The sequence below is a fragment of the Phyllostomus hastatus genome, unplaced genomic scaffold, assembly GCF_019186645.2.
Source record: "Phyllostomus hastatus isolate PE091 unplaced genomic scaffold, TTU_PhHast_1.1 phas_contig_30, whole genome shotgun sequence".
In the NCBI taxonomy this organism is placed as follows: Eukaryota; Metazoa; Chordata; class Mammalia; order Chiroptera; family Phyllostomidae; genus Phyllostomus; species Phyllostomus hastatus.
In genome coordinates, this window is record NW_025333841.1 from 1,166,838 (window position 1) to 1,179,032 (window position 12,195).

The window sequence follows — 12,195 nt, forward strand, 5'->3', positions numbered from 1 at the left end:
AGGAGCTCCTTTCTTTCTGCTGCATGGAATTACACTGTGTAAATGTACCATAGTTTTTTGATCCATTCACTTACTGATGGGCACTTGGGTTGCTTCCAGCAGCTAGCTATTGTAAATTGTGCTGCTATGAACATTGGGGTGCATAGGTTCTTTTGGATTGGTGTTTCAGGGTTCTTAGGATATAATCCTAGCAGTGGAATTGCTGGGTCAAAAGGCATTTCCATTTTTAGTTTTCTAAGGAAATTCCATACTGTTTTCCACAGTGGTTGCACAAGTCTGCAATCCCACCAACATTGAACTAGAGTTCCCTTTTCTCCACACCCTCTCCAAAATTTGTTGTTTGTTGCTTTGTTTATGATGGCCATTCTGACCGGTGTGAAGTGGTATAAAAATATGGAACGCTTCACAAATTTGCATGTCATCCTTGCGCAGGGGCCATGCAAATCTTCTTTGTATCGTTCCAATTTTAGTATATGTGCTGCCAAAGCGAGCACTAAGGATAATTTTTTAGTACAAGAAATGTTGAAATATGAAGCTACTTGACAAAAGTTTTGACTCTTCATCAGATTGTATAAGAACTTCAAACTATTGCCCTGGCTGGTGTGGCTCAGTGGATTGAATGCCAGCCTACAAAGCATATGGTTACCAGTTCAATTCCTACTTCAGGGCAGAGTACATGCCTGGGTTGCAGGCCAAGGCTCTACTTGGGGGCTCATGAGTGGCAACTACACATTGATGTTTCTCTCCCTCTCTCTTCCCCTTCCCCTGTCTCTATAAATAAATAAGTAAATAAATAAATAAATAAAATATTTTAAGAAAGAACCTCAAAGTATTAACATCTACTTGAGTTACTACTCAAGCTGATTAACAACTAATAATACTAGATTATTTAAAATTTAGGACAAACTTGCAAATTCAGCAGAACAGCAAAATGTAACATAAAAAAACCGTTTCACGTTCACCAGTATCTTTGGTAATTGTACTGAATATTTCAAAAAGACTTTAAATTCAAAATATTACAGCAGAGATGACACACTTAAATTTACAGAAAAGTTTCATGCTGTTTAAATTGTTTTTCAACTATACTATATGGGTGGAGGGAAAATTTTGAACTTTTCATTGATGACTTCTTCGATGTGGAGTAGCATAATGTATGGAAAATACTTTTTAATGATATATTATTGAGGGCAAAAGCCACATGCCTTTGAATCTGCCATGAAATAATATTTAACACTTCATAGGATACTTCACTTATCTAAATGTAGGAACTTCATTGAGGGAAACTAGAATGCTCTCATTGTAATCACCATAAATCTGAGTTGTAATCCCTATTCTGTCACCTGAGTGAACTCTAGCAAATATCAGGACACTCAGTGAACCCGATCTTATCCATCATACCCAAGACAGGAGGTTGGGTTAGATCAAGATTGCAAGTTAAGCTATAGCCAGTCCTCAGACAGACATGTCTTTATGATCTGCAGTTTTTCACACATTTTTAAGTAGTTGCCTGCACTTAAAATCAAGAGACTCTGCATTGAAATTCAGATTTCTGGCTTCTCTTGAGAAATTCCACATGTGAAGAGTCATCTAGAGCTAAGTAACAGCCTGCCCTTTGGTATGGAGCATTTTCTGTTTTGCCCTGTGTTTAATATAACAATAATGAATCACAGTCTCAAGTTGTGTTGCAGAACTCTGTAAGCAGGAAAGACTACCTGGCCAGTCATAAAGACCCTGAGACAGATTTAAAAAAAGAAAAACTGTGGAAGCTTGCACAAGAAGTGAAATGTTAAGATGGTCTTTGAGGGTATATAACACACCATCTTATCAGATCACCAGCATCTAAATAAAGTGCCTATAAAGATTCAATCCTTGTCTCTACTTATTGGTTCTGGTAGTGACAGGCAAAATGAAAGCTGAATTTTGCAACTTCAATTCTAGTCCTTTTTTCATTTACTTTTTCTGCTGTCAAATAAGCTCCAAGAAATATAATGATTTTTTAGTTCTAAAATCTAATACCAATATTATTTTATAACGTATATATTGCAGAACCACCCTATACATCAGGGGTGTCAAATTCATTTTCAGCGGGGGTCATATCAGCCTCATGGTTGCCTTCAAAGGAGCGGATGTAATTTTAGGACTGTATGAATTTAACTACTCCTTAACAGTTAAGCAAGAGCTCAGCTCTGCTGCCAGGTAGAAACAAGGTGCTTGGCTGCATAAAACGAGGTGGAGGGTTGGATTTGGCCCGCAGGCCTTGTGTTTGCGATTTGTGTTCTACATCCTTCCAAGTTCTTTATGTGTAACTGTCATTTGTTTTATCATCAATAAATTCACTATTTTATGTAGAAAATGCTCCTGGCTCTCTTTTTTAAAGTATATTTCATTATGCGAACTTCTGGCAAGATGGAGGCATAGGTGGACGCACCGTACCTCCACGCACAACCAAGATTAGAACAACAACAATTTAGAGGCAAAATAACACCCAGAGCTGATAGAGAATTTATCTGAATGGAAGTCGGACAGCCAAGAAGTTGAAGTAGACCCATTCATCCAGACCAGTAGGAGGGGCGGAGAGGAGCTGCCGGGCACAGGTCACAGCACGTGGAGAACAGGGAGAACTGGGCACTTAAGGCAACCGGGAGGGAGTGCGTAAGGCATCCGGGGTGCACAAGATCGCAGGGGGTAGACCCTGAGTACGCAAGCGGCAGCTGGTGGACCCAGTGAGGTGGCGATTGTGGACCAGGGCAGAGCACTCAACCCAGGATCCCAGAGAAGGGACTGAGGTCCCAGGAGAACGGAGCTACCACCATTGTTCCCCCCAACCCCCACAGACAACGTCACAATCTAGCGACTGGGGTGCCCAGCCCCGGTGAACACCTAAGGCTCCGCCCCTCACCCTAACAGCAGCGACCAGACCAAAAAAAGAGAGAGAGAGAGACATGTCTCAAACAGAAGAACAGATCAATGCCCCAGGACTCATCCTTTTGAGCGACTAAGAGATAGCCAATCTATCAGATGCACAGTTCTAAACACTGATGATCAGGAAGCTCACAGAATTGGTTGATTTTGGGCGCAAATTAGATGAACAAATGCAGGTTACTATAAAAGAGATGAAGGAAGATGCACAGGGAACCAATAGTGATGGGAAGGAAACTGGGACTCAAAACAATAGAGTGGACCAGAAGGAAGAAAAAAAACAACAAGCAGGAAAGAATGAAGAAATAAGAATTCAAAAAATTGAAGAGAGGCTTAGGAACCTCCAGGACATCTTTAAATGTTCCAACATTCAAATTATAGGGGTACCAGAAAGGAAAGAGGAAAAGCAACAGATTGAGCGCGTATTTGAACAAATAATAAAGGAGAACTTCCCCATTCTGGCAAAGGAAATAGACTTCCAAGGAATCCAGGAAGCTCAGACAGCCCCAAAGAAGTTGGACCCAAGAGGAAACACACCAAGGTACATCATCATTACATTAGCCATGGTAAAAATGAAGGAGAGAATCCTAGAAGCAGCAAGAGATAAGGGGACAGTCACCTACAAAGGAGTTCCCATCAGACTGTCAGCTGAGTTCTCAAAAGAGACCTTACAGGCAAGAAGGGGCTGGAAAGAAGTATTCCAAGTCATGAAAGGCAAGGACCTATATCCCAGATTACTCTATCCAGCAAAGCTTTCATTTAGAATGGAAGGGCAGATAAAGTGCTTCTCAGATAAGGTCAAGTTAAAGGAGTTCATCATCACCAACCCTTTATTTTATGAAATGTTAAAGGGGCTTATCTAAGAAAAGAAGATAAAGAAAAAGCATGTACAGTAAAAAGACAGCAAACTCACAATTATTAACAAGCACACCGAAAGCAAAACCAAAAGAAACTAAGGAAACAAGTAGAACAGGAACAGAACCACAGAAATGGAGATCACATGGAGGGTTAGCAACAGGGGAGTGGGAGGAGGAGAGAGGGGGAAAAGGTACAGAGAATAAGTAGCATAGAATGTAGGTTGAAAATAGACAGGGGGAGGGTAAGAATAGTATGGGAAATGTAGAAGCTAAAGAACTTATAAGTATGACACATGGACATGACAAAAGGGGGGATATGGGTGGGAGAGGGTGTACAGGGTGGAGGGGAGTGAAGGGGGAAAATGGGACAACTGTAATAGCATAATCAAAATATATTTTTAAAAAGTATATTTCATTATGCTATTACAGTTGTCTCATGTTTTTCTCCCTTTTATCTGCCTCCACCCTGCACCCCCTGGCCCTCCAGCATTACCCCCCCCCCTTAACCCACATCTATGGATCATTATATAAGTTTTTGGCTTCTCCATTTCCCGTAATATTCTTAATGTTTCCCTGTCTATTTTGTACGTACCAATTATGCTTCTTATTCCCTGTACCTTTTCTCCTATTCTTCCCCTCCTCTCCCCCAGCTGATGACCCTCCAAAAGATCTCTGTATCTATGATTCTGTTCCTGTTCTAGTTGTTTGCTTAGTTTTTGTTTTTGTTTTTTAGGTTCAGTTGTTGATAGTTGTGAGTTCGTTGTCATTTTACTATATATAGTTTTGATCTTCTTTTTCTTAGATTAGTCCCTTTAACATTTCAAATATAAGGGCTTGGTGATGATGAATTCCTTTAACTTTACCTTACCTGGGAAGCACTTTCTCTGCCTTTCCATTCTAAATGATAACTTTGCTGGATGGAGTAATCTTGGATGTAGGTCCTTGCCACTTTCATGATTTCAAATATTTATCTCCAGCTCCTTCTTGCCTACAAAGTTTCTTTTGAGAAATCAGCTGATAGTGTTATTGGCACAATGGAATACTATGAAGCACAAAGAAAGAACCCTTCGTGACAGCATGGATGGAACCAGAGAGCATTATGCTAAGTGAAATAAGCCAGGTGGTGAAAGACAAGTACCATACAATCTCTCCTGTAAGTGGAAACTAATCAACAAGCAAACAAGCAAAATATAATCAGAGACGTGGAAATAAAGAATAAACCGACAGTGACCAGAGAGGAGGGAGGGGTACAATAGGGGGGAAAGGGGAAAGAAGTAAGTCAAGAAAAATATGTAAAGGATCCATGGGCATGGACAATGGGGCGGGGATAGACTGTAAGACCGGGATGGGGGTGGGTGGGGTAGAAGAGAGCAACGGAAAATTCAGACAAGTGTAATTGAACAACAGTACTAAAAATTAAAATAAACCCAAATTCTGGAGATGAAGAACTCAATAAAAGAGATGAAGACTGAACAGGCAACCAAAAGAAATAGAACTGACCAGATGGAGAAAAGAATTAGTATATCAAAGATAGAAATCTAGAAATTACATAGAGGGGAGAGTAGAAAGAATTGAGCACTAGGGGGGAAAAAAAGACATTAAAAGCCCTGACAAGTGTAGGGGAGGAGAGAGCTGCTCAGAGCAAGGACATTCAAAAAGTGAGACCCTGGGAAAACAGAACCTCTGAGCTTCAGAGGGTCCACCTGCTGGTCTACTAAAATCTCCACCTGAAAAGTTTGTCAAATGCCATGCAGAAACAGCCTCTTACACTGGCTTCAAACAAAGAATGTCTCAAGGTCCAACACTGGCACAACAGGTGGCCAACTTCAGATAACATTAGAGCAAGGCTCATGAAGCATTGCAGGCAATGTATCCTATTCTTACTTTATTTTTTCTATTTTCTTTTTTATCCTTCCATTTTTCTTTTATTATTAATTTTATTTCACCTTTATTTTTTCTCCCTCTACATATTTTTCTTTTTTCTTTTTTAATATATTTTATTGATTATGCTATTACAGTTGTCCCATTTTCCCCCTTCACTCCCCTCCACCCTGCACACCCTCTCCCACCCACATTCCTCCCCCACCCCACTTTAGTTCATGTCCATGTTGTGGCGGACTCCAGCCAGCAGAGTTCCACCTTGTTGTGGCTGGAGATGAGAATAAATGCACAGGCAACAGCAATCTTGTGTTGAAAAAGGGAACGGCACCACTATTCTCTCCAGGGGACAGCACCTATGAATGCCTTGGCCACTCCCTCAAGAGGAGAGCACCCCGACCCTTGCCTAGACAGGCTTTTATTGTTTTTCTTGGGTCTTACATCAAAGAAGGATTTATTATCTATTACATAGAGTATTATTGTCTACATTTTAGGTACAATCAAGAAAATGAAAATAACATGCAGAGGGGAATGGTGGCGAGCTGATTAGCTCTGTCCTTGGGAAAATTCACACAGGCTTTGGAAATTACCTTGAAGATAGACAATACACATTTGTTATTTTAGACCAGGGTGATGGAGTTCTAGCAAGAGCAAGCCATAACATTCAGTATACATTTTCTAGGCCTGATTCCCACGGGAAAACTCGGTTGGAAGGTCTGGCTCGTGCCCACCACTTCGCTTCTGCAGGTTTTCCATATAGAGCTGTCACATTTCCCACATTGAAACAAACTGGTCCCTTACACCATGTGTCATAAGTTATTTAGTTTCTATATTTCCCATACTATTTTTGCCTTCTCTCCATCTATTTTCTACCTACTGGTGTGGACCCTGACTCGTGGGGTCCACGTCATTATGGATGAAATGAGACATTCACATGGACTACTGAGTCTGGTGGAGGAAAAGGGACAGCATGGCTTTTCTCTCAAGGGGAGCAAAAGCTTCAGCCCTCACTCCAATGAGCTTTTATTGTCTTTCTGGGCACATCACAAGAAGATCCTCATTCACTATGCACAGACTCACTTTAGGTGGTTACCTTTCACAGAAAACAAAGGAGCCAATTCTGCTAATCACATCACAGAAGAAGGATATTTTCAAATGAAAAGGCAAAAAAGTAGTTGGACCAGTTACACTCATCCTTGGAAGGTTTAACATGGATTTTAGGAAGTTGCTTTGCAGTAAATGTCCTCAATTCAGGCTAAATTTTTGCAATTTAGCAAAAAGCAAGACTCATAGCAGCCTAGGTACATTGCTGGCCTGATTCCCCACAGAACCTATCCATGGGTGTGGGTCCTATGCATCTCCAAGTGGGAGCTGGGCCCACACCATGCAAAACAGTCTACTGTACCTACCATCTATGTTAGTTATTCCCTATACCTTTTCCCCCTCACTCCTCCTCCCATTCCCCTGCTGCTAACCCTCCATGTGATCTCCATTTCTGTGGTTCTGTTCCTGTTCTAGTTGTTTGCTTTGTTTGTTTTTGTTTTTGTTTTTGTTTTAGCTGTGGTTGTCAATAATTGTGAGTTTGCTGTCATTTTACTATACATGCTTTTTATCTTCTTTTTCTTAGATAAGTCCCTTTAACATTTCATAAAATAAGGGCTTGGTGATGATGAGCTCCTGTAACTTGACCTTATCTGAGAAGCACTTTATCTACCCTTCCATTCTAAATGAAAGCTTTGCTGGATAGAGTAATCTTTGATGTAGGTCCTTGCCTTTCATTACTTGAAATATTTCTTTCCAGCCCCTTCTTACCTGTGAGATTTCTTTTGAGGAATCAGTTGATAGTCTTATGGGAACTCCTTTGTAGGTAACTGTCTCCTTTTCTCTAGCTACTTTTAAAAATCCCTCTTTATCTTTAACCTTGGCTAATGTAATTATCATGTGCCTTCGTGTGTTCCTCTTTGGGTTCAACTTCTCTGGGACTCTCTGAGCTTTGTTGACTTCCTGAAAGTCTATTTCCTTTGCCAGATTGGGGGAGGTCTTCATTATTTGTTCAAATAAGTTTTTAATTTGTTGCTCTTCCTCTTTTCCTTCTGGCACCTCTATGATTTGGATGTTGGAACATTTAAAGATGTCCTGAAGGTTCCTAAGCCTCTCCTCATTTTTTTTTAATTCTTATTTCTTCATTCTGTTCTGGTTGAATGTTGCCTTCTGCCTTCTGGTCCACACTATTTATTTGAGTCCTGGTTTCCTTCCCTTCATTGTTGGTCCCCTGCACATTTTCATTTATTTCACTTAGCATAGCCTTCATTTTTTCATCTAATTTGCAACCAAATTCAACCAATCTGTGAGCATCCTGATTACCAGTGTTCTGGACTGTGCATCTGATAGGTTATCTATCTCTTCATCATGTAGTTGTATTTTTCCTGGAGCTTTGATCTGTTCTTTCATTTGGGCCATTTTTTTTGGTCTCAGGACACCTGTTATATAGTAATGGGTGGAGCCTTAGATGTTCACTAGGGTGGGGCAACCCACATTGCTAGGTTGTGATGCTGTTTGTGGAGGAGGGGTCAGAGAGGGAGCAGTGCTGCTTGCTCCGCTCTCTGCCAGATTTTAGTCACTTTCCCCACTACCCACAATCAAATTGGGCCCTTCTGGTGCTGATTCCTGGGTGGGTGGGCTTGTGTACATTCTAGGACCCTGTGGGGCTCTCAAATGAACTCTTGTGAGGCTGTGAGTTTCTACCACTGTCTCAACCCCCACAGGTGTTTTCAATAAGAGGTTTGAGGATTTATTTCCCTGCACCGGAACCCTGGGTTGCAGTCTCACTTCCCAGTTGTTCCTCCCGGTTTATCTGCATGCAAACATGGAACTGCCCAGTTCGCAATCCACCACCTCGTTGAGTCCACCATCCACCTCCTTTCCTACCAGCCACCCCCTTGCTACAAGGCCTCTCCACCTGGCTGCCTGTCTCCGCCCCTCCTACTGGTCTGGATGAATGTTTCTTCTTTAACACCTTGGTTATTGGACTTACATACAGTTGGATATTCTGGCAGTTCTGGTTGTTTTTGTTTTTAAATTTGTTGTTGTCCTTTTTTTGGTTCTGGGAAAAGGCACAGTATGTCTTCCTACGCCTCCATCTTGGCCAGCAGTCTGCATATAATTTTTTTTTAATTTCACCCTTTTTACAAAAAAATATTTTATCTATTTATTTTTGGAGAGAGGGAAAGGGAGAGAAAAAGAGGAGAGAAACATCAATGTGTGGTTGCCTCTTGGTGCCCCCCACTGGGGACCTGGCCCTCAACCCAGGCATGTGCCCTGACTGGGAATCGAACTGCTGACCCTTTGGTTTGCAGCCTACATTCAATCCATTGAGCCACACCAGCCAAAGTAGACATCTACATATTTTTCATTTATTGTTATTATTTTTTCTTTTCTCATATTCTGTCTTTTAATTTTCTCTTTTCTGGTTTTTCTTCTCTACTTTTTTGTTTCTTATCATTTATTATTCTTTTTCCTTTTGTATTTATTTTTTAAAGATTAAAATTGTTTTTTATTCATAGAGGGATGTAAAGGGAGGGAGAAAGAGAGGGAGAGAAATATATGTGCAAGAGAAACATTGATTGGTTGCTTCTCACACACCCCCAACCAGGAACCTGGCCCACGTGCAGCCCTGTCTGGGAAATGAACCAGTGACCCTTTGGCTTTCAGGCTGTCACTCAATGCACTGAGCCACACCAACAAGGACTCTTTTTTCTTTATTTTCTTTTTATTATATATTTTTTGTTTCCTTTTTTTCTAATTCTTTTGTTTTCCTGGTTGTTAGGTTTTTTCCAAGAGTTTCTTTCTAGCCTGGCTGCTGTAGCTCAGTGGATTGAGCGCGGGCTGTGAGCCAAAGCATCACAGGTTCAATTCCCAGTCTGGGCACATGCCTGGGTTGCAGGCCATGGCCCCCAGCAACTGCACATTGATGTTTCTCTCTCTCTCTCTCTCTTTCTCCCTCCCTTCCCTCTCTGAAAGTAAATAAATAAAATCTTTAAAAAAAAGAGTATCTTTCTGTTTTGTAGTGGTTGTTTCTGGTTTTGTTTGTTTTCTCTTGTTTTGTTCTGTCAACATCTGTATAACACTCTGCACAACATGGTCATGGTTCAACCTCATAGTGAGCCAACGTAAGGGTGAAGCCCACCCAGGAATATGACAACAGCAATGAAGAATCAATTACTATTGTCCTGACCACTGTGGCTCACTTGGTTGGAGTGTTGTCCCATAACTGACAGACAGTGTGTTCAATTCCAAGTTAAGGCACATACCTAGGTTTCAAGTTCAATCACCAGCCCAGGAGCCCTGGTTTGGATGTGTACAGGAAGCAACCAACCAATGCTTCTCTGTCACATCGACATTTTGATGTTTCACTCTCTCCCTTCCTCTCTCTTAAAAACAATAAAAAAATGTGTCCTCAGGTTAGGATTTTTAAAAAAGAACCAACTGGAATAGGAGGTTCTACATAACCCACACAAGGGTCATTCCTACAGTTCCCAGCTCAGAATATCTAGGAGACGACACCACTCGGTCCTCACAGGACAATTACCACATGAGGTCACCCCAATACATCTTGGAGACATAGCAGCTCTATTTAATATATAAGAACAAATAAAAAGAGATGGACAAAATAAAAGACAATGAAACAGGCAAAAAAAGAAAGAACAGGAGAATTTTCCAAGGAAAAAAACTAAATGAAATGGAGGTAAACAATTTATCACAATGAGTTCAAAATAATGATATAAAGATTCTGAACAGCATGAAAAAGCACCTAAAAACCATGAAAAATAATCATTTGACAAAAGGACTAACATCTCTGAAATCAACAATACACTGAAAGGAATAATCAGTAAATTGGATGAAGCAGAGGACTGAATCAGAAAATTAGAAGACAAGGTAGAAAATATCAATCAGAACAAAAAAATAAAAAGCAAAAGGACAGTTTAAGAAATCTTTGGGAGATCATGAAATGTAACAACATTTGCATCATAGGGATGCCAGGAGGAGAAGAAAGAGAGCAAGGGATAGAGAATGTGTATGAAGAAATAATGACTGAAAACGTCCCCAACTGGTGAAGGAGAAAGTCAATTAATTCAAAAATCACAGACATCCAATCAAGATGAACCCAAAGAGACCCACACCAAGACATATCATAATTAAAATGGCAAAAGTTAAAAACAAAGAGAATCTTAAAAGGAAGAAGAGAAAGGCAGTTAGTTACCTAAAAGGGAGTTCCAAGACAGCTGTCCACTAATTTCTCAACAGAAACACTACAGGCTAGAAGGGAATGACAAGAAATATTCAAAGTGATTAAAAAGAACAAAAGACAAAGGAAATACAACCAAGATTACTCTACCCAGCAAGACAATCATTTAAAATTGAAGGACCTTCCCAGACCTCCCCTGACAAAAAACAAGCAAACAAACAAACAAACAAAATGGAAGGAGTTCATTACCAAGCCTGAATTGTAAGAAATATTAAAGGGACTACTGTAAGAAGAAGAAAAAATAGAGAGAGAGTAACATAGACATAAAGAATAAAAATGGCAATAAATAAGTTACTACCAATAATAACCTTAAATGTAAATAGACAAAATGTTCCAGGCAAAAGACATCAGGTAGATGAATGAATAAGAAAACATGATCCTTACATATGTTGTCCAAAAGAGACCCACCTCAGAACAAAACATTCACACGGGTTAAAAGAGAAAAGATGGGCCCTGGCTGGTGTGGCTCGTGGATTGACTGATGGCCTACAAACCAAAGGGTTTCCGATTAGATTCCCAGTCTAGGGCCATGTCCCCAGTAGGAGCCATGTGAGAGGCAATCACACATTTATATTTCTCTCCCCCTCTCTCTCCCTTCCACTCTCTAAAATTAAATACATAAAGTGTTTTTTAAAAAGAGAAAAGATGGGCAGCGAGATAGAGGCATACGTGGAGGCATATGTGGACGCACAGTACCTCCACGCACAACCGAGATGGGAACAACAACAATTTAGAGGCAGAATAACACCCAGAAATGACATAGAACTTATCTGAATGGAAGTCTGACAGCCAAGAAGTTGAAGAAGACCCTTCCCCTCTTTCTAAAAATGAAAAAATAAAATCTTATTCTTTTAGGTGGAAGGTTAAATTGTTTATTTGAGACTCTTCTTGTTTCTTGAGATAGGCTGGTAATGATATGAACTTCCCTATGAGGATTACTCTCACTGAGTCCCATAGGTTTGGGGCTGTATGTTCATTTTCAATTATGTCCAGGTAGTCTTCAATTTCTTCATTGATCTTATTGGTAACCCATTCATTGTTCAATAATGTGCTATTCAGCCTCCATGTGTTTTAATGTGTTTGAGGGTTCTTTTTAAATTGTGGTTGATTTCTATTTCTATGCCACTGTGATCCAAAAAATATACTTGATATGATTTGAATCCCCTTGAATTATTTCTGACTTATTTTGTGTCCTAACATGTGGTGTATCTTTGAGAATGTTCCACGTGCACTTGA

The 12,195-nt window shown here is 40.3% G+C and overlaps 1 non-coding gene across 1 annotated transcript; it reads right to left on the minus strand.

Moving 5' to 3' along the window:
* Positions 1-387: 387 nt before the first annotated feature.
* Positions 388-494, minus strand: LOC123819145. Its single transcript, XR_006785783.1, has one exon. It is a non-coding gene; the product is annotated as a U6 spliceosomal RNA (small nuclear RNA).
* Positions 495-12,195: the final 11,701 nt, after the last annotated feature.